This window comes from Balaenoptera ricei, chromosome 11 (genome assembly GCF_028023285.1).
Source record: "Balaenoptera ricei isolate mBalRic1 chromosome 11, mBalRic1.hap2, whole genome shotgun sequence".
Taxonomy (NCBI): Eukaryota; Metazoa; Chordata; class Mammalia; order Artiodactyla; family Balaenopteridae; genus Balaenoptera; species Balaenoptera ricei.
The window spans coordinates 8,913,084-8,937,815 of record NC_082649.1 but is presented as its reverse complement, the minus strand read 5'-3'; the positions used below and the strand labels follow the sequence as shown (position 1 = coordinate 8,937,815).

General features: G+C 41.4%; 1 protein-coding gene and 1 pseudogene across 1 annotated transcript in view; one reads left to right on the top strand and one right to left on the bottom strand.

The window, feature by feature from the left end:
* Window positions 1-6,297, bottom strand: part of LOC132374260 (52 kDa repressor of the inhibitor of the protein kinase-like) — a 38,943-nt pseudogene extending 32,646 nt beyond the window's left edge.
* NEDD9 (neural precursor cell expressed, developmentally down-regulated 9) overlaps window positions 1-24,732 on the top strand; it is a 292,795-nt gene that overhangs the window by 54,023 nt on the left and 214,040 nt on the right. The gene's annotated exons all lie outside the window — the stretch shown is intronic.

Below are 24,732 nucleotides of genomic sequence, written 5' to 3'. Positions count from 1 at the left end.
ATTCTACAGAAGAGCTTATTTTCTTGAAAGGCAAAGGCTTTCCCTATATTTCCTTATGCACTTAGCACACTCCTTAGTCTGAAATAGGTATCTAATAAATATTCATTAAAATTGACGGAAAAGGCAAATAGGGGAAAAGGAAAAGAAGCAAAAAGAGAAAAATAGAAAAACACCACAGGGAGAAATATAAACCTGAGAGACAGAGAACACGATAGAAACATCTACAAGAGAAGGAAGACACCAGGCAGAAAATAGAAGAAAATGACAGAGGTAAAAAGAAAAGAGATGATACCCTGAGAAACAGAGAACTAACCTGATTTATCAATTATACGAATAAAGCTCATGAACTTCAAATGCAGTGATCTAGCTACTCAGGCGTGCAACCATTTCCCTTTTAAAAATTATTTCTGAAACTCTTTGTCCCAAAATGCTGGCCAAGTTTCAAGGACCAAGAAGCAGACTCTCAGGGACACAGGGTTCTACCTAAAGAAGGAACACCTTTTGTCAAGAAGAGATACTTGGATCTGAGATGAGTTGCTTTGAGACAGCGAGCACCCCGTCACAAGGTATTCAAGCCAAGGAAGACAGGTGACAGATGCTACTAGGAGTGTAACAGATGCTATATCAAAAGAAGAGGGGGAAGGGGGAGGTTGGATCTTTTAAAATCTTCAACTTTACTGAAAATGTTTCTCAGAGTTTCACCTCATAGCTGCTGTTTCACAGATATGTAAGCATGGGAAACATGGCTCAATGGACCAAAGCCTGTGAATTCTCACCTTGAACCAAAATTCACCTTAACCTCTGAGCCAGTCACTACCCTATCTCATGCTTGGTTTCATCTCTGCAATGAGAATATGCCCTAATAGCAGACAGTGCAGATAACTAAGAAAAGTGGTCCTGAGAACTTAAAAAATGCAAATGCTCAGTGATTACCCTTTAAAATGTGTGAATAGTGCTTTATAGCAATAACTGAATAGTTCAAGAACAGTTGTAAGCAGAGTTGGCCTAAGGGAAAAACATGATCTGACTTAAGTGTTGGCAGGAGACATTCTACTCACTCCCAAGGAGGGACCTACTTGTTCGAGAAAAGACATCAGAAATCATGAACTACCACAGCACACAAAAACAGAGCTGGTGGCCACATCTTAAAAGTCAGAAATGATGATCCAACTCTGGAAAATGGTAGTTTTTCCAGTTAGTTCTTCCATTCAGGAAAGCACCAGCCCCTCCATACAGCTTAACTGGATACTGGCCTTTCAACTTTTCATCTCAGGTAATAAACAAGAGAGAGCAATGAGGAAAGACAACCCACACTTCCATTGTCATTAGACATTATACATTCACATCATTATACAGCTGTTCAAACCCATAGAATATACAACACCAAAGGTGAACCCTAATGCAAACCTTGGTCTTTGGGTGATAATGATGTGTCAGTGTAGGTTCATCAGCAGTAACAAATGTAGCTCTCTGGTGGAGGAGGCTGATAGTGGGGGAGTCTGAGCACGTGTGGGTTATAGGGGATGCCTCCATATCTTCCTCTCAGTTTTGCTGTGAACCTTAAACTGCTCTAAAATAATAGAGATAGTGAGAAACTACATGAGACATATATTTGTTTCATATACATGTGTAAAGATGCAAGTATGTCCACATGGGGACATACACTATCTTTCAGTCTCTATGAAGAAACTCCTTCTCTGCTGTCTGGAAAGTCTTCTTTTGAGAGGGGCAGGCCTGGATGTGTGTGCATCTCGTTGGTCCCCTTAGTGCCTCACTGCATGTCTTCAAAGCAAAGCGTCTTGGGGCAATTTGAAGAAATCTTTCCTTGTGCAGCACTATCCTACCAAGTATGATCATTCTTGAATCAACTGAGCTAAGTGGACAGATAATATCTTAGCTTCCATGTGAGTATTGTTTTATCAATAAAATAGTGGATTTTATAGCATTTTCTACTAACCAAATTGTTACACCATTAAAAAAAATCAAATCAAGGGAAGAGGCAAGAATTTGATTATAAGGCTGTCAAGACATGATTACACAATGATGGCCTTGGGTCAAGGCTGGGAGGCAGTTCTTTCTGTGCTGGCAGTGAAGGCTGATTTATGATGAGTGCTCAAAGTCATGGTATTCTGGAACAAAGGGAAGGAGGATACAGGTACAGCCCATTAGCTGTGCCCCTGATCCTGGCATTTGGAGTTCCTTCCCCACTTGAAGAAAATACGGGGTTGATTTTTATCAGGACCTACCGTTAGGTATCCAACATAGCGTGTCTCTTGTATTTCTGAACAGACTCTGGCAGAATGCAAAAGAGAGAAGAGGCCATCTAATTAAGTACCTTGTACATAGAAAAATAAAGTGGTAATTAATGTGTTTATGCAGTGTAGGTTGTTATGAAAACACATATCACTTTTTTGAGATCACATTCTTCTCTTGCCTCATAAAAGTTAAGAGAACTAGCATTTATTGAGTACCTACCAGGAGCTAAGTATTTTATAGACATTATTTCCTTAAATGTTGACAACTAAGCCAAGTAGATATTATATTGCTCCCATTTCCGGGTGAGGAAACTAAAGTCAAGAGGATAAAACACTTGGTCAATGTTACCAGACAGTTGATGGGAGAGCTAGGATTCAAAGTTGTGTTCAGTTACAAAAGCAGAGTATTTTCTATCACATGTTGTTGCACCATTTTCTAGAATTATCATTTTGGAGTTCTAAGGGGCCTTCTTTCATTGCTGGTTGTCAAAAAAGTAACAATTACAGACATACACCCACACACACCTATTCATATATGTGAAAAAATGAGATACAGTGTAATGTGGTGGTAAAGTGCATGAATTCTGGAGCAAAACTACTGGGGTTTAAATACCTGACTAGCTGTGTACCTCTGGGCCAGGTGCCTTGCCACTCTCTGACTCATTTCCTATTTGTACAACAGGGATACTGATAGTGTAATAGTTAAGAATGGTGTTTGGAACATTTTAAGCACTTTGCAAGTATTAGCCAATACTGTTGTATCAACAAGGGTAGAACTCTTGAGTAATATTTCTCATTCAGTGCATCTTGCTGGAACAATGAAATTCAGTGCTAAGGAGCTGAAGATTAAAACTGAGATAGATTTATAGACCAATTAGTTTCATTTCTGCTCCATGCCCATAGATTTCCTAACACCCCCTCAGCCATATCAGTGAGGATCATGGGCCAAAAGGGCTTCCTGAAATAGAGTGATTTTACACTCTCTACAAAACACCATTTCTTGAGGATCAGACAGTAAGTTAGTCATGAAATGGAATTTGAGCCTTTTACCATTGTAATTAAAAATGCTGATTTCATAGGCCAATGTTTATAGCAGCATTATTCACAACAGCCGAAAGATAGAAGCAATCCAGGTGTTCTTTGGCAGATCAATGGATAATCAAGATGTGGTATATGCATAAATGGAATACTATTCAGCCTTTACAAGGAAGGAAATTCTAACACATACTATAACATAGATGAACCTTGAGGACATTATGCTAAGTTGAATAAGCCAATCACAAAAGGACAAATACTGTATGATTCCACTTATGTAAGATACCTAGAGTAGTCACCTTCAGAGACAGAAAATAGAATGGTGGTTTCCAGGGGCTGGGGGAGAGAGGAAATGGGGAGTTATTATTTAATGGGTACAGAGTTTCAGGTTTGCAAATGAAGAGAGTTCTGGAGATTGCGTGCACAACAATATGAGTGTACTTAAAACTACTGAAATGTATACTTAAAAATGATTAAGACGGTAAATTTTATGTTCCATGTATTTTACCACATTTAAAAATTTTTTTTAAATACTGATTTCAATCAGACCAACTGTAGCTACCACAGTGGCCACCAGTTAGGGGAAGGGTGTTCCGTTGTTACTGATCTATAAGATCTGATGAAATTGTTAATTCTTTTTCCTGTCAGCAGCCAATCTCAGTGATAGGCCGCAGCTGCTGTCTGTGCTCTCCAGTCCAAACAAGAGTCCAGGTCACCCACTCTTGGCCTTTGATTCTTTCCTAGGGGAGCTACAAATATGACTCTTAAGTTAAAAGGAAAATGCACGCGTGTATCCCTGGGTGGTCACCCTGTTGAACCCCTTTACATAAGGGAGAATAAGGGGCAGCGTTAAAATCTTCCATATAGGTCAGCTGTGTTATATCACACGGCTGTCGGATGTAATGTTTGTGTTTCTGATGCCATCGGTGGAGCTCTAGGCAACATCCCATGGTCTCTGTGTTTGAACTCTGTGTCTTTGCACATTATATGAACATCAAGTCTGCACTTGGAACTTGGGCTATTCCCCCCAAGCAGGGAATGCTTGAGTCCCTTCATTAATTAGGACCACTTAGATTTCTCTGATCAGTGGTTTCAATGTGAGTATTTTAGATTAGATTTGCTGCCTATCGATTCTTTTAAAATGTGTTTGAATTTCACAAGTATGTGTGAATCTTGGATCTTTTATTATTCCCAGTTGGAAAGGAGGAGGGGGGAGGACAAACATTTCATGTTTCAGCACAAGTTAGAGCCACTTTCAAGTCCAGCATATTAATTAACTAACAGATGATTATCCTTCATAATAGTAGTATAGTGTAAATAAGATTCTACTTATTTTACTCATAATTATAATAAATTCTTTATGCTTCCTTCTCTGACTGCTTCCACACTTCCACATGTGTGTGTAAGGCTGTGTGAGACGAAGTGTGTGTGTGTGGTATATCTATTATGTGGCATCCTGAAATTTGAAACAAGGTCAACTCATACTATTGAAAGAGCAGAGACTTTGTTTCTGAGACCTACGACACTCCTACAAGCTTATGTCAAAAAGCCAGCTGTCAAATAGCTTACAGAAAATAAGCTTTACAGAAAATTAAAAGCAACGTGACAGTGTTTTACCCTGAATGTCTCTTGATTCAAACTCTCTTGAAAAGTAGAGGCCAAGTGCCACCTGTTACTGGAAGGAGGCCATATGACCTCCGACCAGACTGCTGCCAGGGAGCTTTGGCCACATCTGTGATTTCCATCAGCATCCACCGTCTTTGGCCCATGAAGAGACTGGGGCAGAACTTGGTTAAGGAGCAGAGGTTGCTTTCAAAAGACGGAGATGAAAGAACTGCTGGGATCAAATGATTATAACAATGACTGATTCTCTTCTGCACAGTCCTAAGAACTGACCCGTCCTTGACCTTCCAGAATATCAACCTGTCAGGACCGTGGAGAGAAGCCACAGCAAATGGTGAGACCACTGGGTGTGATCAATGGGTCTTGGTGGTAAAAACAAAGTGACTCTTCCTCTCTTTCAGCCCACAGACTCTCAGGTACAGTGGGACACTGTCAGGACTGAGCCTGTGCCCTGAGGGCACATGGATGGCCCGACTCAGAAACCAAAAGTGGCCTTGGCAGGAGCTATCTTAGCAGGGACCACAGACTTTTAAAAGAAGGGGAAGCAAGAGCTTTAAACCAAGTTTCCCTTTGCGTTCCGCCAAGGACAGGTGTTTGCTTTGCTCAAAGAGAGATTTCACAGAGTGATTTCATGCATAGCACAGAGCAGTAGGAGGATATTTCGGCTGTCATAGCTGGGACTGACTGACGTCATCAGGGCATTATCACTCCAGTGGCTTTCTACGCATATGATATTAAACATGTACGTGTGTGTGTGTGTGTGTGTGTGTGTGTGTGTGTGTGTGTGTGTGTACACAATGCCTGAATCAGGTAACACCACCACCCGCCATTTCCCCAGCATTCTTGGGCATATTTGCAATATTAGGGCAGCTCTCTTATCCTCTGGTTATTAACTATTAACACAGGTACTTTATTCACAACATCTCCTTTGATTTTCATTACCATGCTATGAGATAGGCATTATGTCTCCACTATCTAGATGGGAAAACTGATGCTTAAAGAGGTTGAAGAACATGCTGAGGTGGCATAGCCAGGAAGTGGCAGAGGTGGGATCTGAGCTGAGGAAGTCCAGAGCTTTGCTCTCAATCCTGCTCCCACAAGATAAGTAGCACACGTTGTATCAGCTGCACAAAGTCACTAAAGAACCCCAGGTGAACATCTGCAAAGCCCATTCACTAATCTTCCTCTCCTTTGCAGAGCTGACCCACAAGCACGAAGTGTGGCATTGCCTCCCCTGCCACCTCGGCCAGTGTCCCTCTGCTTATGCTGATTTCATTCCTTTCCAGTATTAACATTGGACCTACCTTCTTTCCATGACCCCGATGGCCAACCCTCCCAACAGCATGTCCTGAATAATAGACTCAGGTGAAAAGTCCTCACCCATCTTTCCTAGCAGAATTGCTGTCCCTCTGTGGACTTCTCAAGAGGCACCGTCTGTGCAGGCAGAGCTAACCACCCAGTCTCCTCTTTAACCAGAGTTCCCAAATATCACATCCTCTTGACAGCTACATACAAAGGAGGCAAAGTCAGTTTTTTAGCTGGTGATCATCAGCTTACTCTTTCTGCTGTCTCCTGGATTTCTTTATCCTTTCTCTTCTAGCTCTTCAATTGTCTGCATTCTTTAAGAAGCTGCACTGTGTTGCTGTGTTCAAGATGATAGATGATAGATCGATAGATAGTTAGGATCTAAATAGATAGAACAGGGTATGGATAAGTATTGTATGTGTATGTATATTATTGATTTGGGTTCCCCCAGAAGCAGACCCTGAGATAAGGATCCACATGCAGGTAGGAAACACTAGTAGGAGAATAAAGATGTGAGAAACAGGGAAGAGAAGAAAACTAAAGGAGAATAATCAAACAACTTCCCATTGAAGGCAAATGGAACTTAATTCCTCTGGGGGATTCTGGGGGACTGTAAAACTTCTACTCAAAGTGGATTATCACTATTATCTCAAGCTCCACCCCAAATCTACTGAATCAGAATGTGAATTTTTAACAGTATCCCCTAGTGATAAAGTTTATAGAGTACTGGAGCAGAAAATGTCTCAAAGTTAAACTAACGAAGGGGTAAGAAAGTTGTGACATTTATCCCTCAGCTTCCCCATTTGATACTGGTTTTGGGCCATTTCTGAGGGTATTAATTCTCTGGCACTTCTGGCTTAACCTTTGTATTGTTGGAACAATCAGGCTCCAGTGGCCAGAAAGAAAGTCCTCAGACATAAAATTAAAGGTATTAGCAGTAAGCAGCTCTTGGCACATACAGCTATAATAAGTTCAGCTATGATTCAGCTACATATAAATATGATATTAAAATTGAGATTGAATTGCAATAATAATAACTACACGACTGTAATACTGATTCAATGTTAACGGTACATTAGGTAGATTGAAATAATAGGATTTCATCTGGACTTTTATTCTAAATAAAGTAGTTAGTTAATTTAACTAGCAGAGAAATACCATTATCACAATTAACTTTAGAAGCACTAAAATAAATATATATATAGTTTTTTCTCAGTAGTTATTTCAGGCTCTCTCAAGTAGGCCATGAGGGAGGTCAGGAAACGGGCTCCATATTTCATTTACTTATTATAATTCCTAGTATTAACCCTCAGGAGGGGTTGGGAGGCAGGCAACCAGTGTTCTTCACTGCAGTGTCAAACAGTGCACCATACATATTCTGGAGTTCGTTCAAGAGCTGAAATTATAGTGGGGGAAAAAAAAAAAGAGACTCCTATTATAATGTTAAACACGGTAAAGACATTTGGATGACATCCAGAAAAATCCATCACTGCTCCCAGACACAATAAAGTAACTACAATAAAGCGATTTCAAGGAAAATGTTAGTTCTGTTACCCATCACTTGCATTTTAAGGGGGTATTAGGGTATTTCATATCACACAAGGAAAAATTCAAGATGCATCAGAAGTTTCTAAATCAGCTTGGAAAAAAATTAGAACAGTAACCTCTTAGAAACATCAAACTTAAACAAAAATCCTAAATAAGATTTTAATGTTTAAATAATAGGGTTATAGAAAGGTGGGAATCCAAAATTTTTGTTCCTCACAGGATGTATTAATTATGAGCTCCAATTACAAGTTCAACATGAACTTCATTAAATAAAATTTACAATAAAAATGAATGAGCTATATATCCTGTTCTACATGTTTTGCTCAATACAACACCAAATGAATTTTAAAATACTGTAAAATTACACTTATTATTTATTAACCAAGTACAAAATAGATAAACCTTTCATTTAGAAAATAAAAAATTAACGCATGGAGTATATTCTTAACATTCTTAAGTAATGAAATCCTACGGCATATATTCTTATGCCTCCTTCTCTCCCCTCTGCCTCCCTTCTCTCTGCCCTTTAGCTTCCAGCAGCAAAATCAATTTTGTATCTATTAAATAAGTCTCACCTGAATCCACTGAACACGGTGTTTTCTGTGCACTTCCTCACACTACGAATTAGCTGCCTTCTTTAGAATAAAGTCTAGTGAAATCCTGCTTTTGCTGACGTCTTCTCTTTCTCTTTATGAGTAGCTGCTGCTCCGGCCAAGACACTGAGGAAGACATCCCTGGCTTTAAATCATGTATTTATTTATAGTACAGTTGACAGGCTCATTGGTGTTAGAAAGAAACGTCCTGCCAAATTTGGCAGTTCAACTCCTCACTCTGATCCAAATTTCAGCTTGAAAAACCCCACAGTGTGGAATGTCAGTTTGGATTGAGGAGGGGGGTATTTTCTTCAAAGAAATAAAATGATTTCCCCTTTCCCCGAAGTCTGTGTAGGAAGTAACTTGTAGAGGGATCAAGGTACGTCTGCTGGGGGTAGGCTGGGCCCACTCACCAGCAAAGGACTCACTTCTGAGATTAGAGTTAAGAAGAGTGCAAACTGTGATGGGTCTTTGGGATGAGAACATATCTGTGAACACCAAAGGTCCAAAGCCAAATGGGTTGGTATCAAAAACTAACTGGGTTCTGGACCAGTGCTGTCTAATAGAGACAGAGCCACGAAAGCGATTCTAAGTGGTCTGTAGCCCCATTAAAAAAGTAGAAAGAAACAAAGTTCATTTAAATAGTATATTTTTAACCCAATATGTACAAAATGCTATCATTCTTAAGGCTGGTGAGATATGTAAGTGCTTTTTTCATACTAAGTCTTCAAAATCAAGTGTGAATGTTACCTTCACAGCACATTTCAAGGGTCCCAAAGCCACCTGTGACTAGTTGCCACTGTGCTGGTCAGCCCAAGTCCAGACAATATGAACCAGATTACTTCTAAAATACTTGCAGGATCTTTAAGAACCAGATGAAAAGCACTAGCTGAAATCATGAAGCCAAACTTTATTCTTATTAGCGTGAGGTCTGACCTCTTTCATTTATACTTAGAACTCCAGCTACCTAAGAGACTTTTCACTAAGGATTATTTTGTCATCCAAAATATTTTGTCATTATTTTGTCATCAATTTCACATACTCTCATTCACCCGAAACACATGTTTTGAGCAGCACCCCTCCGCCACACATATAACCCTGCAGTATCCTATCCTCCAACCCTTGGGAATCGCTTTAAATTAGGAAAGTACTTTAATTCTGATTTGCTTTTTAGTACAAAAAAGCAGCGTCAGTGTGTTTTGTTTAAAAATGTGTTCTGCCTAAGGTACAGAAAAACCCTTATGTCAAAGCTTCATCTAGGTTTTTATGTGGCCAGAGGAAGGACATCAAGAAGCAAATAGTTCTGTTATTTGAAAAAGTTATATATGCTAGGGCTCATTTTTAATGTGCTGTGGGCCTCTGGTCAAGTTGTGGAATTAGGAAGGAGACAGAGGCCAACCTGTCACTTCAGCACATCATGATGTGTATTGCCATCCCCTTGGGGAGCAGTCTGAGCACAGTTTCCGTAATGAGAAAAATGTTTCTTATCCTCAATATGGATCTTGATTGTGATGTTTCTGAAACTTAATGTCTCTTCTGAGACAAGAGTTACTTCTGAGATGACTCAGAAATAATAAGGCATATTTGCACATTATACTACCAGGGAAATCTCAAAGAGCACTGAACTTGGAGAGCCAACTTTTATCCTGGCCTGTCTTCAGGAAGCCCCCTACCTCCCAGTGAGAGTCTGGCTTAACTTGAGAAATGTTTTGCTGCAAGTGGTTGTCCTAGGAATTGCACTGGTTGAGGTATAGAAATGAGTAGGAAGGGAATTCTAGGACGTAACTGCTACCAGCAAGTAGGGGACAGGTTTCTCCAAGGGGAGATGAAGATTCACGTTCTATTGGTTTGAAGAAGGAAGCCCTCCTTGCAGAGAGGTAAAACCCGAGGATCAGGAGCCAGGACTGGGTACTCTGTATATCTGTGAAGGGTTTAACTTTCTGAGTGATTTTTCTGTTGCACTATTGGAATAGTTTTGTGAAGGACACACTATTAATTTCTCCTCCTATATTCTTTTACAGCTTTTTGATAAAAGTTTTCTGTGATAGAATAAAAGCAGAACTAGCCACATAATTGCAGGGCAAGTGCAAAATGAAAATGCAGGAACCCTTGTTCAAAATTTATTAAGAAGTTCAACAGACTGTGGTATACACTTACAATGGAATATTAGTCTTAAAAATGAAGGAAATTCTGAGACATGGTCACTAGCAAGCAGCAGGATACTAAAGACAAAAGAAAAATTTTAAAACAATCAGAATAAAAAGTAAACTACTTACAAAGGAACAATAATTAGACTAACAAACAGCAAAATTCTCATTAGCATTACTAGAGGCCAGAAAACAATAGAGTATTGGGAGAACATAGTTGTCAATGTGGAAGGTTCTGTCTAGCTAAATTATTATTCAAGAGTAAAAGTGAAATAAAGACAATTTCAAACAGGGGCTTCCCTCGTGGCACAGTGGTTGAGAATCCGCCTGCCAGTGCAGGGCACAAGGGTTCAATCCCTGGTCCGGGAAGATCCCACATGCTGCAGAGCAACTAAGCCCGTGCGCCACAACTACTGAACCTGTGCTCTAGAGCCCGCGTGCCGCAACTACTGAAGCCCGCGTGCCTAGAGCCCGCGCTCCACAACAAGAGAAGCCACTGCAATGAAAAGCCCACACATTGCAACAAAGAGTAGCCCCCGCTCGCCGCAACTAGAGAAGGCCTGCGCACAGCAACGAAGACCCAACACAGCCAAAAATATGTAAATGAAATAAATAAATTTTTTTTTTTTTAAAAAGACAATTTCAAACAAATTGAGCCTGAGAGAATTTATAACTCATGGTCTTTCCATCATTGAAAAAAACTACAAGAGGATGTACATCAGCAGGAAGAAAATTAAACCCAGTAGGAAGGACTGGCACACAAGAAGTATTTTGCAGTTTCTCATTCTATCCCTATGTCTCTTATAACTTTTCATATTTTCTATTTCTTTTTTTTCTCTGTGTTGCATTCTGAATAATTTATTCAAATTTTTCTAGTTTACTATTTCTCTGTTTATCAAGTTGCTAATAATTTTCTGTGATTGTTAGGATTAAGTTCCTGTAAAGGAATAGAAAAACCCAATATAGCCATGGCTTTAAAAAAAAAAAGGAGAAATTCATTTTTCAGTCAAGATGGAGTAACAGGGCCTGGATTTCTCCTCCTATATGAGGAAAAAAAAAAAAAGAACAAATATAAGAAGCAACAGTTTTTAAGACACTGGACATCAAGTAACAGAGGATAGTGATCCTAATGAGAAACAAATAAGTCCTGTAATTGCTCAAGCTTGCTGCCCTTCATTTGCAGTCTGTGTCACTAGGAGAGGGAACACAAGTGGAGCCTGCTGATCTCCTTGAGTTGCGGAGATGGAGCTGAGAGTCTCAGAAGAGCAAGACAGATAGAGTTCACAGGACAGAATCCTGAAAAGAGGAGAGCTGCACGGAGAGAAAAACCCGGAGATCTGCAGCAGGGTCTCCATCAGGAATCAGCTGAGTAATCATCAGTGTATGTGTATGAGGAAACTATCTGAAGCTAGAGGAAGAACCACCCAAAATGATTAGAGGAAACAGTACCTGAGCTCACACAGGAATAGCGCCCATTCATTTGTTGGTGGACACTTAGGTTGTTTTCATGTCTTGTCTATTGTAAACAATGCTACAGTGAACATGGGGGTGCATATGTCTTCTCAAATCAGTGTTTTCATTTTCTGTGGATAAATACCCAGAAGTGGAATTGCTGGATCATATGGTAGTTCTATTTTTAATTTTTTGAGGAAACCCCATACTGTTTTCCTTAGTGGCTGCACCAGTTTACGTTCCCTCCAACAGTGCACAAGAGTTCCCTTTTCTCTACGTCCTCGCCAACCCTGTTATCTGTTGTCTTTTTGATAATAGCCATTCTGACAGGTGTGAGGTAATAGCTCACGGTAGTTCTGATTTGCATTTACATAATGATTAGTGATGTTGATCACCTTTTCATGTACCTTTTGGCCATCTGTATATCTTCTTTGAAAAAATGTGTATTCGGATCCTCTGCCCATATTTTAATTGGATTGTTTTTTGTTTGTTTGGGGCTTCTTTGCTATTGAGTTGTATGAGTTCTTTATATATTTTGGATATTAGCCTCTTATTAGATATATGAATTGCAAATATTTTCTCTCATTTAGCAAGTTGCCTTTTAATTTTTTTTTATTTTTTATTTTTTATTTTTATTTTTTGGATGTGTTGGGTCTTCGTTTCTGTGCAAGGGCTTTCTCTAGTTGTGGCAAGCGGGGGCCACTCTTCATCGCGGTGCGCGGGCCTCTCATTATTGCGGCCTCTCTTGTTGCGGAGCACAAGCTCCAGATGCGCAGGCTCAGCAATTGTGGCTCACGGGCCTAGTCGCTCCGTGGCATGTGGGATCTTCCCAGACCAGGGCTCAAACCCATGTCCCCTGCATTGGCAGGCAGACTCTCAACCACTGCGCCACCAGGGAAGCCCTGCCTTTTCATTTTGTTGATGGTTTCCTTTTCTCTGCAGAAGCTTTTTAGTTTGATGTAGACCCATTTGTTTATTTCTACTTTTATTTCCTTTGCTTTTCATGTCAAACCTAAAATATCATCACCAAGACTAATGTCAAGGAGCTTAGCTTATCGCTTGTGTTTTCTTCTAGGAATTCTGGTTTCAGGTCTTACATTCATGTCTTTAATCCACTGTGAGTTCACTTTGTGTGTGATATAAGATAGGGGTCCACTTTCATTCTTTTGCATGTGGCTGTCCAGTTTTCCCAGTACCATTTATTGAAGACCCAGCTACTTCTATTTTATTTTTTTAATAAATTTATTTATATTTATTTTTGACTGCGTTGGGTCTTCGTTGCTGATCGCGGGCTTTCTCTAGTTGCGGCGAGCGGGGGCTACTCTTTGTTGCAGTCCGCGGGCTTCTCACTGCCGTGGCTTCTCTTGTTGCGGAGCACGGGCTCTAGGCGCGCGGGCTTCAGTGGTTGCGGTGCACAGGCTTAGTTGCTCCGCAGCATGTGGGATCTTCCCGGACCAGGGCTCAAACCCATATCCCTTGCATTGGCAGGTGGATTCTTAACCACTGCACCACCAGGGAAGCCCAAGACCCAGCTACTTCTTTAAAAGACTTGAAGTAGCTACTAATTACCTAGGAAAATAGCCAAAGATTTATTACCTGACATATATATTTTATACCCTTGTGTACTTCCCCAGTTTTCCTTCAGTTAGAGGGAGATTACTGAGTGACTTAACACTCTACAGTACTACATAATGGGGAAAGAAACCATAGATCTTATATATGGTTTCCACTGTCTAGACTTGCTTATTTTAGATCCATCTAATGCATGAACGATAATGGGACATTTTCCAAGACTAGGAAGAGCAACATATAAGTGGAGCTGACGTCATAGTCCTTCTTGTGTTAGGAAATTTCCCATCATTGTTCCAAGAAAGCAAACACTTGGGAACCACACTGCAGGAAATGAATGGTTTCACATCAATGGTCGTTTGCCACGTAGTCTGCAGTGTCATAAAATGTCTTATAATGATGACATCTCCTACTCGATCTTCCCTTCCTGAGGAAAGTTTGATTCTTTCTAGAGAATAAATTGCTGACTGCGGATTTACATTTTCTCTTGGAGAGAAGTTTTTATCCACGTTCGTGAAAAATTATACTAACAATAAATGATGCTGAACGTTAGGCTTTATGTGGATACTTCCATTGCACTTAACTGCTTTTGATAGGAATCAGGAAAGTCTTATATGTGTGATGAAGATGCTATATGTTGAGGAGGGGGAGTTTCTGGGTCTGTGAGTCTTCAGTATGCTTCTTTGGGATAGTGAAGAGGACTTTCCATTTACATTTTAAAAAAATTTTTATTGGATATAGTTGATTTACAATGTTGTGTTAGTTTCAGGTGTACAGCAAAGTGAATCAGTTATACATACACATATATCCACTCTTTTTTTAGAGTCTTTTCCCATATAGGCCATTGCAGAGTACTGAGCAGAGGACCTACTGTATAACACAGGGAACTCTACTCATTTACATTTTTAAAATAATAATAAAGGAGACAAGCACCATGCACTTTCATCCAAACAGGCAAGATAAACATCCTATTTTTTCCAGAGTCTGGGTTTTGGAAAATTACGGGCTGCCTCCATTTGAATTCTGTTCTCATTTTTATGCTGCCTGTAGTGGCCTTTCTATATACAGACAACGTTTCTTTTCGCTTCCCATTAACTATTGTTCAAACTCCCTTGTATGTTTCCCCAGAATCTTCATGATCTGGCCCTTGCTTACCTCTCCAGCTTGATTTTTTATCCTCCAGAAACACACACATATACACATGCTAACTTCCCTCCAAAACCTCTATCCCATCCTCCGTGACGGGACACCACACTCACACACTGCAAAGCAGCCATGTGAAAATTATCTCAGTTCCATATATGGCTACGTTCCCACCAGCCTCTGGGCCTTTGCCCATGCTGTTTTATTTGCTTAAAATACTACTTTACACATAGTCTTTGTTTCGGACTTTGCATGTTTGAACGCTCCCAGATTCATATGTTTAAACCCTAACCCCCAAATGGATGATATTAGGAGACAAGGCCTCTGGAAGGTGATTAGGTTATGAGTGTAGAACTTCCATCTGGAATTAGTGTCCTCATAAGATGTGGAAGAGAGTAGATCTCTCTCTCTCTCTGCTGTGTGAGGATCCAAAGAGAAGGTCTGTAAACCGGGAAGAAGACCCTCATCAGAACCTGATCACACTGGTGCCCTGACCTTAGACTTCCAGCCCCCAGTACTGTGAGAAATAAATGTTTATTGTTTAAGCCACCCAGCCTATGATAATTTGTTTTAGCAGCCTGAACTAAGACAGTCTTTAGCTAACTTCCACTGAGCCTCCATTTCAGCTTAGTAGGCACTTCCTTTGAAAAATTATTGGTTAACGTTACCAGCCAAGATTAGGTCCCCTTATATGTTCTCCTGTCCTCCCTACCATAGCGCTTAGTTCACTGTATTTTTGGCATATTTTATTTTCTAAAGATGGCCACAACTGTATCTCCTGTCCCACACAGTCTTACCTTGTTCTCCTTCATCAAGAGGTTGGGGACAGAGGTTGGAGGAGTCCGATTCTCTTTCCCTGGGATCTAGGCTGGCCTTAGTAACCAGTAGAAGACAGTGGAAGTGATGGCCCATGATTTCTAAGGCTGGTTCAGAAAAGGCTCTGAAGCTTTAGTCTGATTTTGTTGAGACACTTGCTCTGGGGGAGGCTAGTTGCCATGTGAGAAGTCTCCCTTAAGACGGTCTCCCTTAAGACAGTGATGGTGGAGATGACTCATGTAGGTGTTCCAGACAATAGCTCCCAGATGACAGCTCAGCAAGGACTGCCAGCCAAGTGAGGGAAGACATCTTCAGATAATTCTAGCCCCCAGCCCTTGAGTCACCCTCAACCATGAGTCTTCTCAGCTGAGGCCCAGACATCATGGAATCCTGTACCCTATTCAAATTCCTAAGCTGCAGAACCATGAGCATAATAAAGTGGTTGGTTTAAGCTGCTAGATTTGGGGATGATTTGTTACAGAGCACTAGTAACTGAAACATTATTGTATAAATGAATGTTCACTTATCTAGGCTGTAAGATCCCACACCAGATTCTACAAGCATGGGGGGGGGGGGATCTATATCTGATTTGTTTGCTATTATAACCTTAGCTTTTAGCTCAATGCCTGGCACATAATAGGTATTTGGTAAATAATCTTAACTAAATAAATAGATGACTGGATTGGTGCCTCCTTTCTCTGGCTTTGTGTTTATCCCCCTCTTTCTCACACCTTAAGTTTGGTCATCTAGTTACAGACAGCTGGTTTGCCCAAGACATTGTTTTTCTTGTCTGTCAAATTCTATGTCATGGATTCCTACTGTGTTCCGTTTGACTGTTCCTTGTCCCAATGTTTGGGATAACGAAGCAGCCAAGTGAAAGGCCTTGTACCTTGTGGGTCACTAACAAGTCAATAAACAGCAATTCCTGTCTCGCTTCCCCAGCCTCTCTCTGGCTTTCTTTTCTATCACCTGAATGCCTCATCACAGCCAGAAGAGAGCCTTTATGTTCCCCGTCTGTCTTCAGAGCAAACGAGGCTGGACACAGGAAGAAAGGGCTCTCAGGTCCCTGGCTGGATTGGCTCTGTGCACTCATCCCTGGCTCCATTCCAGTTCAGTGGACTCTTGCTCTGGACCATTCGCCCCCGTCCTTTGCAGCCTATAGGGCTGGCCCAGCGAAGAGCAGCAGCTGCTGTGCAAACATGAAAGAGAGGCAGCACTCAAGCCTTTAACAGCCCATATTCCGCTCAGGCCACGTGCACGCTGGCATTTGATAATGTTTTGATGAAAAAGCTTCTGAGTAGCCCTGCTTTCACCAAAAGGCGACTGGAGTGAAGGGAAGGGTGACTGGAGGCCAGCAACCCTCTGAATCCCGTCAACTTGAGAGTAGTCTTCGTGAGGTGCAGAGCCATCCATTAGAAAGATACCGCCTCTCTCTTTCCACACACCCTCTAGGACATGGGGATTGGAGAGGCTGCAGAGTTAGCAATCATATCAAAACAGCACGTCATCCGCTCTGGCTCAAGGAGCCTAAGCTGTGAAGGAGGTGGGTGGGGAATTCAGGCACTGGGCTGTATGAGATAACACCCTTGCCTTAGAAAGTCTGTCACCTTCTCCCTCCACCCAAAACCCTTTCCCTGCTCTTGCACATGCGTGCATACACACACACACACACACACACACACTCACACAAGGCCAGGAGGAGGCCCAGCATCCTGAATCACACCTGGTTCTATGCACGATGGTTGCAGCCTTCTGTGCTGAGTATTTGCTCCAGTTACACAGACAGAATAAAAATAATAAGAAGAAAAATAGGAAGGATAAGAAGAGCAGGCGGAGAGGAAGAAGGGCTATCTTTTATTTGGTATTTGCTGTATGCCATGAATTGTAGTAAGAACTTTTTTTGGTATAATCTCATTTAATCTGAAATAACAACTTACAATATAGGAATAGTTTCTAATTTGTAGATGAGGAAACTATGCTGCTCAAAGAGTTTAAGTAATTTACCCAAGATCACACAGTAAATGTTGGAGCCAGAATTTTTAGCCACATTGGGCTGCCTCTAAATGCCATGTTCTTTCCATCCAACTAGGCTATAGGTGGTTCTATTATCACCTAAATGTCTCCAAATAGCCTACAGGGATGAGTGTTCAAACAGGATCATTACGTGGGGATCACTTTGACTCTGCACAGAATTGGACACCCCAGCATAACATCTGTTTGAATTCCGCTGCCTCTCACGTGACTACCTGGACGCCTAAGCACTGCCAGGAATTCCTAACTGACCTGGAGTTCAGTGTCCTGGCCATGCCTTGAGGATCAAGAATTCAAGCTATGGGGTTCCAACACAGTGCACTGCACCATAGAGAAGACGGTTGAGAAATCCACTTGATGGCCTTAAGCCATACATTGATTTATGCCCAAGAATGCATTTCTGTTTCTGGCGAAAGGAAAGCAACCCTCTAAGATTTATTCTGGTTGACCACATTAGCTGTTCTGATCACAGCAGCCACTGTGAATTGAGTTGGTTTTGTTAATTCCCCACTATACAGTGCATTTACAAGCTCTGTCTGCTAAGGCAACACAGAATCCGTAATTTCTTCAAAGTTTACAGTCAGTGATAAGAAAATGAAAGACTAGAATCAAGTGCTTAGGCTCTGAATCAAGTTACTCAAAGATTACAAGGAATTCCCCAGAATTTAAGGGAAGGAGAGAAAAGCCTATTCCAACAGGCAGCTACAGATTTGATTCTCATCAAGGGTTTACTCCTTTAGTTTGATTCACTTTGACCTTTGAAGCCTTACTGTGAGCTAGACGTTAAGCTACAGAGCAGAAATAAATGGTCCCACATCCTGCGTTTAACTAGCTCACTATACCTAGTGATTACAGAAAAGAAGTTACATATTTTGACAGATTGCTTTGTCATTTACTGCTCTTTGGTGGGTCAGAATAGAATTGCTCATAACATATGCATGCTGATTTTTGGTTCTCAAAGTCAGAATATATGGTCCAATATGTAATTATAACAGATGATAACTTACATATAAGTTACGGTGCCAGTAAGTGGTATCTACATCCTTCAGTTTTAATATACTTCACGTGACCACTTTCTCCTACATTGGAGGAAAAAGAAAGAGCTTCTCTCTACCAATCCTACTTTTTAGAATATGATTAAGAAGTTGAATTTTACCCTCAGACCTACTTGGCTGAGCGGCATTTATCCTCAGGATGGAAAACTCCGGACTTCCCAGTGGTGATGGTTTACATTAACTCCAGAAGAAAAAAGGGAAAAGTTAGAGCAAGTGAGAAAGAAATAAACAAAAGAAAACAAAACTTTAGCTCCAGAAGAAGAGACAGAGGAAGTTCAGGAATTTAGAAAGAGGAAAGAAGGCAAAAGAAAAGATAGACCAAACACTGTTAGGAAAAACATTTTTTTTAACTCTGAATAGCAGGCCAATTTACTATAATCCTTCATTTCTTTGCTTACATACCCAAAATAGGATTCAACTTAGCTTCAAGTAAATGACATCAAACACCAAAAGCACCAAACAAATGACTCATAACTTAGAAAATCGGTTGAATGAGCTATAAAAATGGATCCAAGTTTATTTTTAGAATTTAATAGAGCAGTTTCGTTTTCCTCTAATAACATGTCAGAATATACAATGGCATTCTCTAGGGTCTAAAAAACATATTTAAAGACATCGTCAATTCTATTTTAACATGGTACTCTCCTCGTTTAATTTTTTTTTTTTTTTAGTTAAGTGAGTAGAACATTACAAAAGTACTCACAAAGCTATCTAACCATGATGCTTGAGAAAGACAAATGAGGAATGATTGTGTATGATAGTAGGATGAATTACAGAACTGGAGCAGTAAAAATGGTATTAGAGATGGTGCTTCTCACCTTAGTACCTTAGTATTTTCCCAGTCTTCAAGAGTTCATTGTCAACACCCCCAATTGTGGTCCATTGTAATGGTGGTCACATTCTTTAACGGGCCCTATTTTACTGAGTCTGTGTTTTATTTCTCCACCAGTGCCTTTCTCACTTGACTTTTAGCTTGTAGGCATTCACCACATAAAAATAAGATGATTGGATGAAAATGCAGAATAATAACCATGTAATATGAAATATGCCATAAATGCGGTGTATACATATTATATATTATGGCAAAACCTTGGTAATTGCCTGTCTGGTTTAATTTTCAGCTGAGTAAAGGGAAAAAACTCTGAGGTTGTGCTATCTTTTGCTCTATTATTATTATTATTACAAATATCTATATTGGTCAGGGAACCACATAAATCCATCACTCCAGCTTTATAGTTTTCAAAGTTTCTGGAATTGGAAGCTAACCTAAGGTAAAACATTTACTCAAGCACAGCTTTCCAGAGTTTTCTTACTTTTCTCATCAGAAATGAATTTCAAGTTAACCTTTAAATAATAAGAAACAAGAGTTTCCTATGCAATTGTGGGGTAGCTAAACCCCAGGGTAGGAATGGGGGCAGGACCCAGGGTGAGGACATCGTGTTCTCACTCATCCTCGTTAGTCAGTGATGGCTTTAAACACAAACGGCCTTCTTGGATCTTGGAGTCTTGCTGGGGTCTCTGTATCGAGAAGGTGTCATGATTTGGGGGTGGAGGGTGGGTGGTGACAGTAAAAGCTTGGGCAAAATTCTGGTGTGTACCAATTCCAGCCTCTCATTTGTCTACCCTTTTTAGCCTCTTGTCCTGCAACTTAAAGTCTGAGGAAAGCTTGCCTTAGAGGCACTTCAAGCCTCTGTCACGGCGAATTACTCCTCAGATTCCTGCAAACATCTCGTGAATATGCCAGGTGCTAGAGATTCCAGGATAAATTACCCCCATTCAGAGTCTGGTGGAGAAGTTTATACTAGTTTTCTAGGGCTGTCGTTAACAAAGTACCACAAACAGGGTGGCTTCAATGACAGAAATTTATTTCCTCACAGTTCTGGAGGCTGGAACACTGAGATCAAGGTGTCTGCAGGGTTGGTTCCTCCTGAGGGCTGGGAGAGAGAACCTGTTCCATTATTTTCTCCTGCCTCTGGCAGCCCCATGCATTCCTTGGCTTACTGATAGCATTCTCCTATGTCTTGACATCATCTCCCTTCATGTGTTTCTGTTTCTGTGTCCAAATTTTCCCTTTTTATGAGGACACCATTCATACTGGAGTAGGGCCCAACCTAGTGACCTCATCTTAACTTGATCATCTGCAAAGACCCTATTTCCAAATAAGGTCACATTCACAGGTACTAGGGGTTAGGACTTCAACATCTTTTGAACAATTTAACCCATGACAGTTGTTCAAATGGGTAAAAATTCTAGGGTCTCTGACACTCCATATTGAACTTCATCACTTCCTGAGATACCGCATTATGGTCTTCTACAACCCGGTTCCATTACAGACTCCTCTGTTACTTCACTGCTTTTGTCTCAACAATTTCAGCAACATTTGAGGCCCCATTTTAACTTGAAAGTTCCTACCTAACCCCAGGCGGCTCCCTAGTCTTTGCCCAGCACATCTCCCCCATGTCCTTCCCTGCACACTGACCCTAATTTGTATCCACGACTTAACTCTCTGTTCCAAGGATTTCACTGAAAAACATCTTTCACTCAATAAGCATTTTCTACGCCTATTGCTCTAGGCTCTGCTCCTGGAACTCAGCACACACTCTTGCCTTCAATGAGAAACTCAGTCTAGTGAAGGACATTAAAGAGTAGAACACAGAGGAATAGAGGTTTTGGTAGGAGCCACAGCGGGGTGCTATGGGAGTGCTGAATCCAGGCTGGGGTGAAGGAGAAGAGAGCAGGGAAGGCTTCATGTCGGAGGGGACACCTGAGCTGAGTCTTGACATACATGCACTAGGATTTATCCAGGTAATTATGTAAAAGCAGAAGAGATAAGCAGTGAGGTGGAAAAGGATATTGGGACAGATAAAAAGATAAAGGAGAGTACATAAAAAGATGCTAATTAAATACTACAATTATTAGGTGAATAAAGAGAAAAGAGGGTAGTGTGCTTAAAAGAGTTGGGTGTGAGCAATTTTCTTTTCAACAAGTACAAACAGCTTGTCTTGGTCAGCTTGGGTTGCTATAACAAAATACCATAGACTGGGCAGCTTAGGCAATAGACATTTATTTCTTACAGTTCTGGAGGCTAGGAAGTTCAAGATCAAGTTGCTGGCATATTTGGTGTCTAGCGGGGCTCTCTTTCTGGCTTGCAGATGGCTGCCATCTCGCTGTGTCCTCATGTGATGGAGAAGCTGTCTCTTCTTGTAAGGGCACTCATCCCATCATGGGAGCTCCACCCTCAGGACCTCATCCAAACCACACTACCTCTTAAGACCCCACCTCCAAATACCGTCTCTTTGGGGATCAGAGATTCAATGTATAAATTTGGAGGCACACGTTGAGTTCAGAGCATAGCGTTTGCTGATATTAAGAGGAGGAAAGAAGGCATGGTGCAGAAGGACTGACGGACGAGTTCCTCTGGCCCACTCCCAACGCCCATGGACTTGACTGCTGAAAACCATAAGACTCCTCATTAGTCAGTCAAAAGTATGATCAGTTAGCAGGACTCTAATAATGGTTCATCACTCAGTATAAGCATAGGCCCATCTAAGACAGTCTTTTATTATTTAGCCATACAAACAGAGGCTTCTCCAGAAACCCACAGGTTTGCCCAGCTCAGGGCCACAGAAGGGTGACACAGCTCTTCCCCAGCCTGGGCGTTAACAATCTCAGCTAGACAGGAGAATTGTTCAGTTTCCTCCCCAGCCATCATGTGACTCATGGACTCCTGTTGCTCCACCACTCTGGTCACCTGATGTCATGGGGCCCCCAGAAGCCTATGACCTAATGGCTAATTTAAGACAGGAAGCCTATTCCATTTAGCCTCCTTCACCTCAGCATAGAACTCCTCATGCTCTGACACCTTAAAACGCACAACCAACCCTCAGGTAAGTGTGAAGGTTCATCAGATTGTCAAATAAACCACAAAACTTACGGAAGATTACACAAGGGCTGAAATTTTTAATTGAGTCTGTAATAAACAAAATATGGTGAGAATGTAGATCTCAGTGGTTATGTAATCATCAGTGTATTTTTATAAACAAAACTTCAGTGTTCCTTTAAAGTAGTGTAGTTATCAGGAAGGAAATAGTTGATGTCATTTGTTTTTCTTTTAAGGCATCAAGAGTCTTGACTGGGTCTTAAGCTGTAGAAGAATGCCAGTATACGTGCCATTTGCCATCTTTTAGTATGTTGGTGTTGGTGGGAAGGAGGAACTGGTTAGAAAAAGACACAGTGTACACATGAGAATGTATGTATCAAAGAACAAGGTTAATAGTGAAGCAATGTGTCTAACCATAATGAGGCTTCTAGGATCCAGATTGTGGGTCACTGAGCAATTGTGTTCCTTTCCTCTGAGCCCCGTCTGTCTTTTCTCAGCCCCTCTGCTAGTGGTCTGTGGGCTGAGCTAACTCCCAGTCCTGTAGTAGGCATCACCCAGAGGGTCTAAACACGCAAATACCCTCGGGGCTTAGCTTCCATCCTTGGGAGGGAGAAGAGAACTGGTATTTCACATGTCAGGCTCTGGAATTCCAGTCTCTGAGCAGGAAGGGGAGATGTTTACACCCGCTGTCCGTCTTGGGGGCTGGGGTGTTTCTCTGAGATATGTTTGATAAAACCGGGATTCTACATTTGATACAGAAAACAATCACATGCTGTTTTTAATAAGAGTGAAATGTATTCCTCTTCTTTCCACACTCAGCTTTGGTTATTCAGAAGGGTTATTTACAGTGTTGACTCAAACTCTGTATGGCATTGCACGAAAGAAAGAATGACTTCATTGGTTAATCAGTTCAGTAAATTCGACTGAATTCTTACTACCTTCTGGGGGGTACAAGGAAGTGTTACACCCAGTCTTCCTGTACAAAGAAGCTACAAGCAGTCTGGGGACCAACAATAGGACAGAAAGCTTTGTGTTTCATCCATCGCTGTATCTCCCACAAGGAGCGTGATGTTTATTTAGTGCATACTAGCTGTTTAACAAATATTTGTCAAATAAATGAATGAGATCAGCACCACGTGAGCACAGAGAATCCTCTCCAAGTTGAGAAGTGAGCTGTCCTGGCTCAGTGGATTCGGGCAGGCTTCATGAAGAAGGTGGAATTTCAGCAATGCTTTCCGGAAGGGGTAGGACTCAATGCAGTGGATGGAGGGGTGACAGGAAGAGGTTACTCTTTCAGGTCAGGGGGCAAAGATGAGTCAAGCCAGGAGACTGGGAGGCCCAGAGCATTTTCAGGAGGGGAAATGACTGAAGCGCAGAGGCCGGGCAGTGGAAGAACAGCCTGAGAAGGATGGGTTAAGCGTGCGGGTGAGGAGGGCATCTGAAATCACCTCCGAGGTGACTCCCCATGTAGTTGAGGAAGGTGAACCGTGCATAAAATGGGAAAGATACGCAGACGACCCGTCCCAGCCGAGCCCAGTGGAGTGATGCTCTGCTCCTTCCTGCCTTAATTTTAACCTTTTAGAAAAAGTAAATTAAAAAAAAAAAACCTGACTTCCTATGTCCTTTCAAGCAAGTCATAAGGATTATTATGTTCCTAGTCAGTTTTGATGTAAAGGTATGAATAGGAATAAGAACAGATCCCAGAAACTCCCCGGAGGCTGCTCTTAGCCATAAACTGTCTTAGGGGGAGAAAGACCTGCCCAGTGTCCCCTCTCCCCACGGCCATGTTATGCGATGGAAGACTGCAAGGCACCTGGTAAGCCCAGGTCACTGCATTTTAGGACATCCCAACACGAAGGGGTGTGTGTGGTGTCGTGTGGGGTGTGTGTATGGTGTGTATAGTGGTGTGGGGGGCACTGAAAGGGTTTAAGGAAGAGTAAAAGTGACATGGGGTTCAGGCTATGCCAAGGCCCTGTGTATGGCAATCTCAGTGACAGTTAAACACACACACACACACCCCAGAAAAACAAATTAGTCAGGAAAGGACAAAAAAAAAAAAAAAAAACCCTCATGAGATTAGATTTCTCCATAAAAGAATTACAGGAAATTGTTTCTACTCCAGGAGAGAGGAATTCTTTCTAGAATTCGCTTCACATCAGTGTTTAATCATCTTACTCATCTAAATTGGGCTATCAGCCTCCCCCTGCCACCGCTCTGTGTACCCTCTGCCTTTGTCTCCTCTGGCCTCCTGGCAGGCTGTGACCTCCTGGGGGTGGGAAC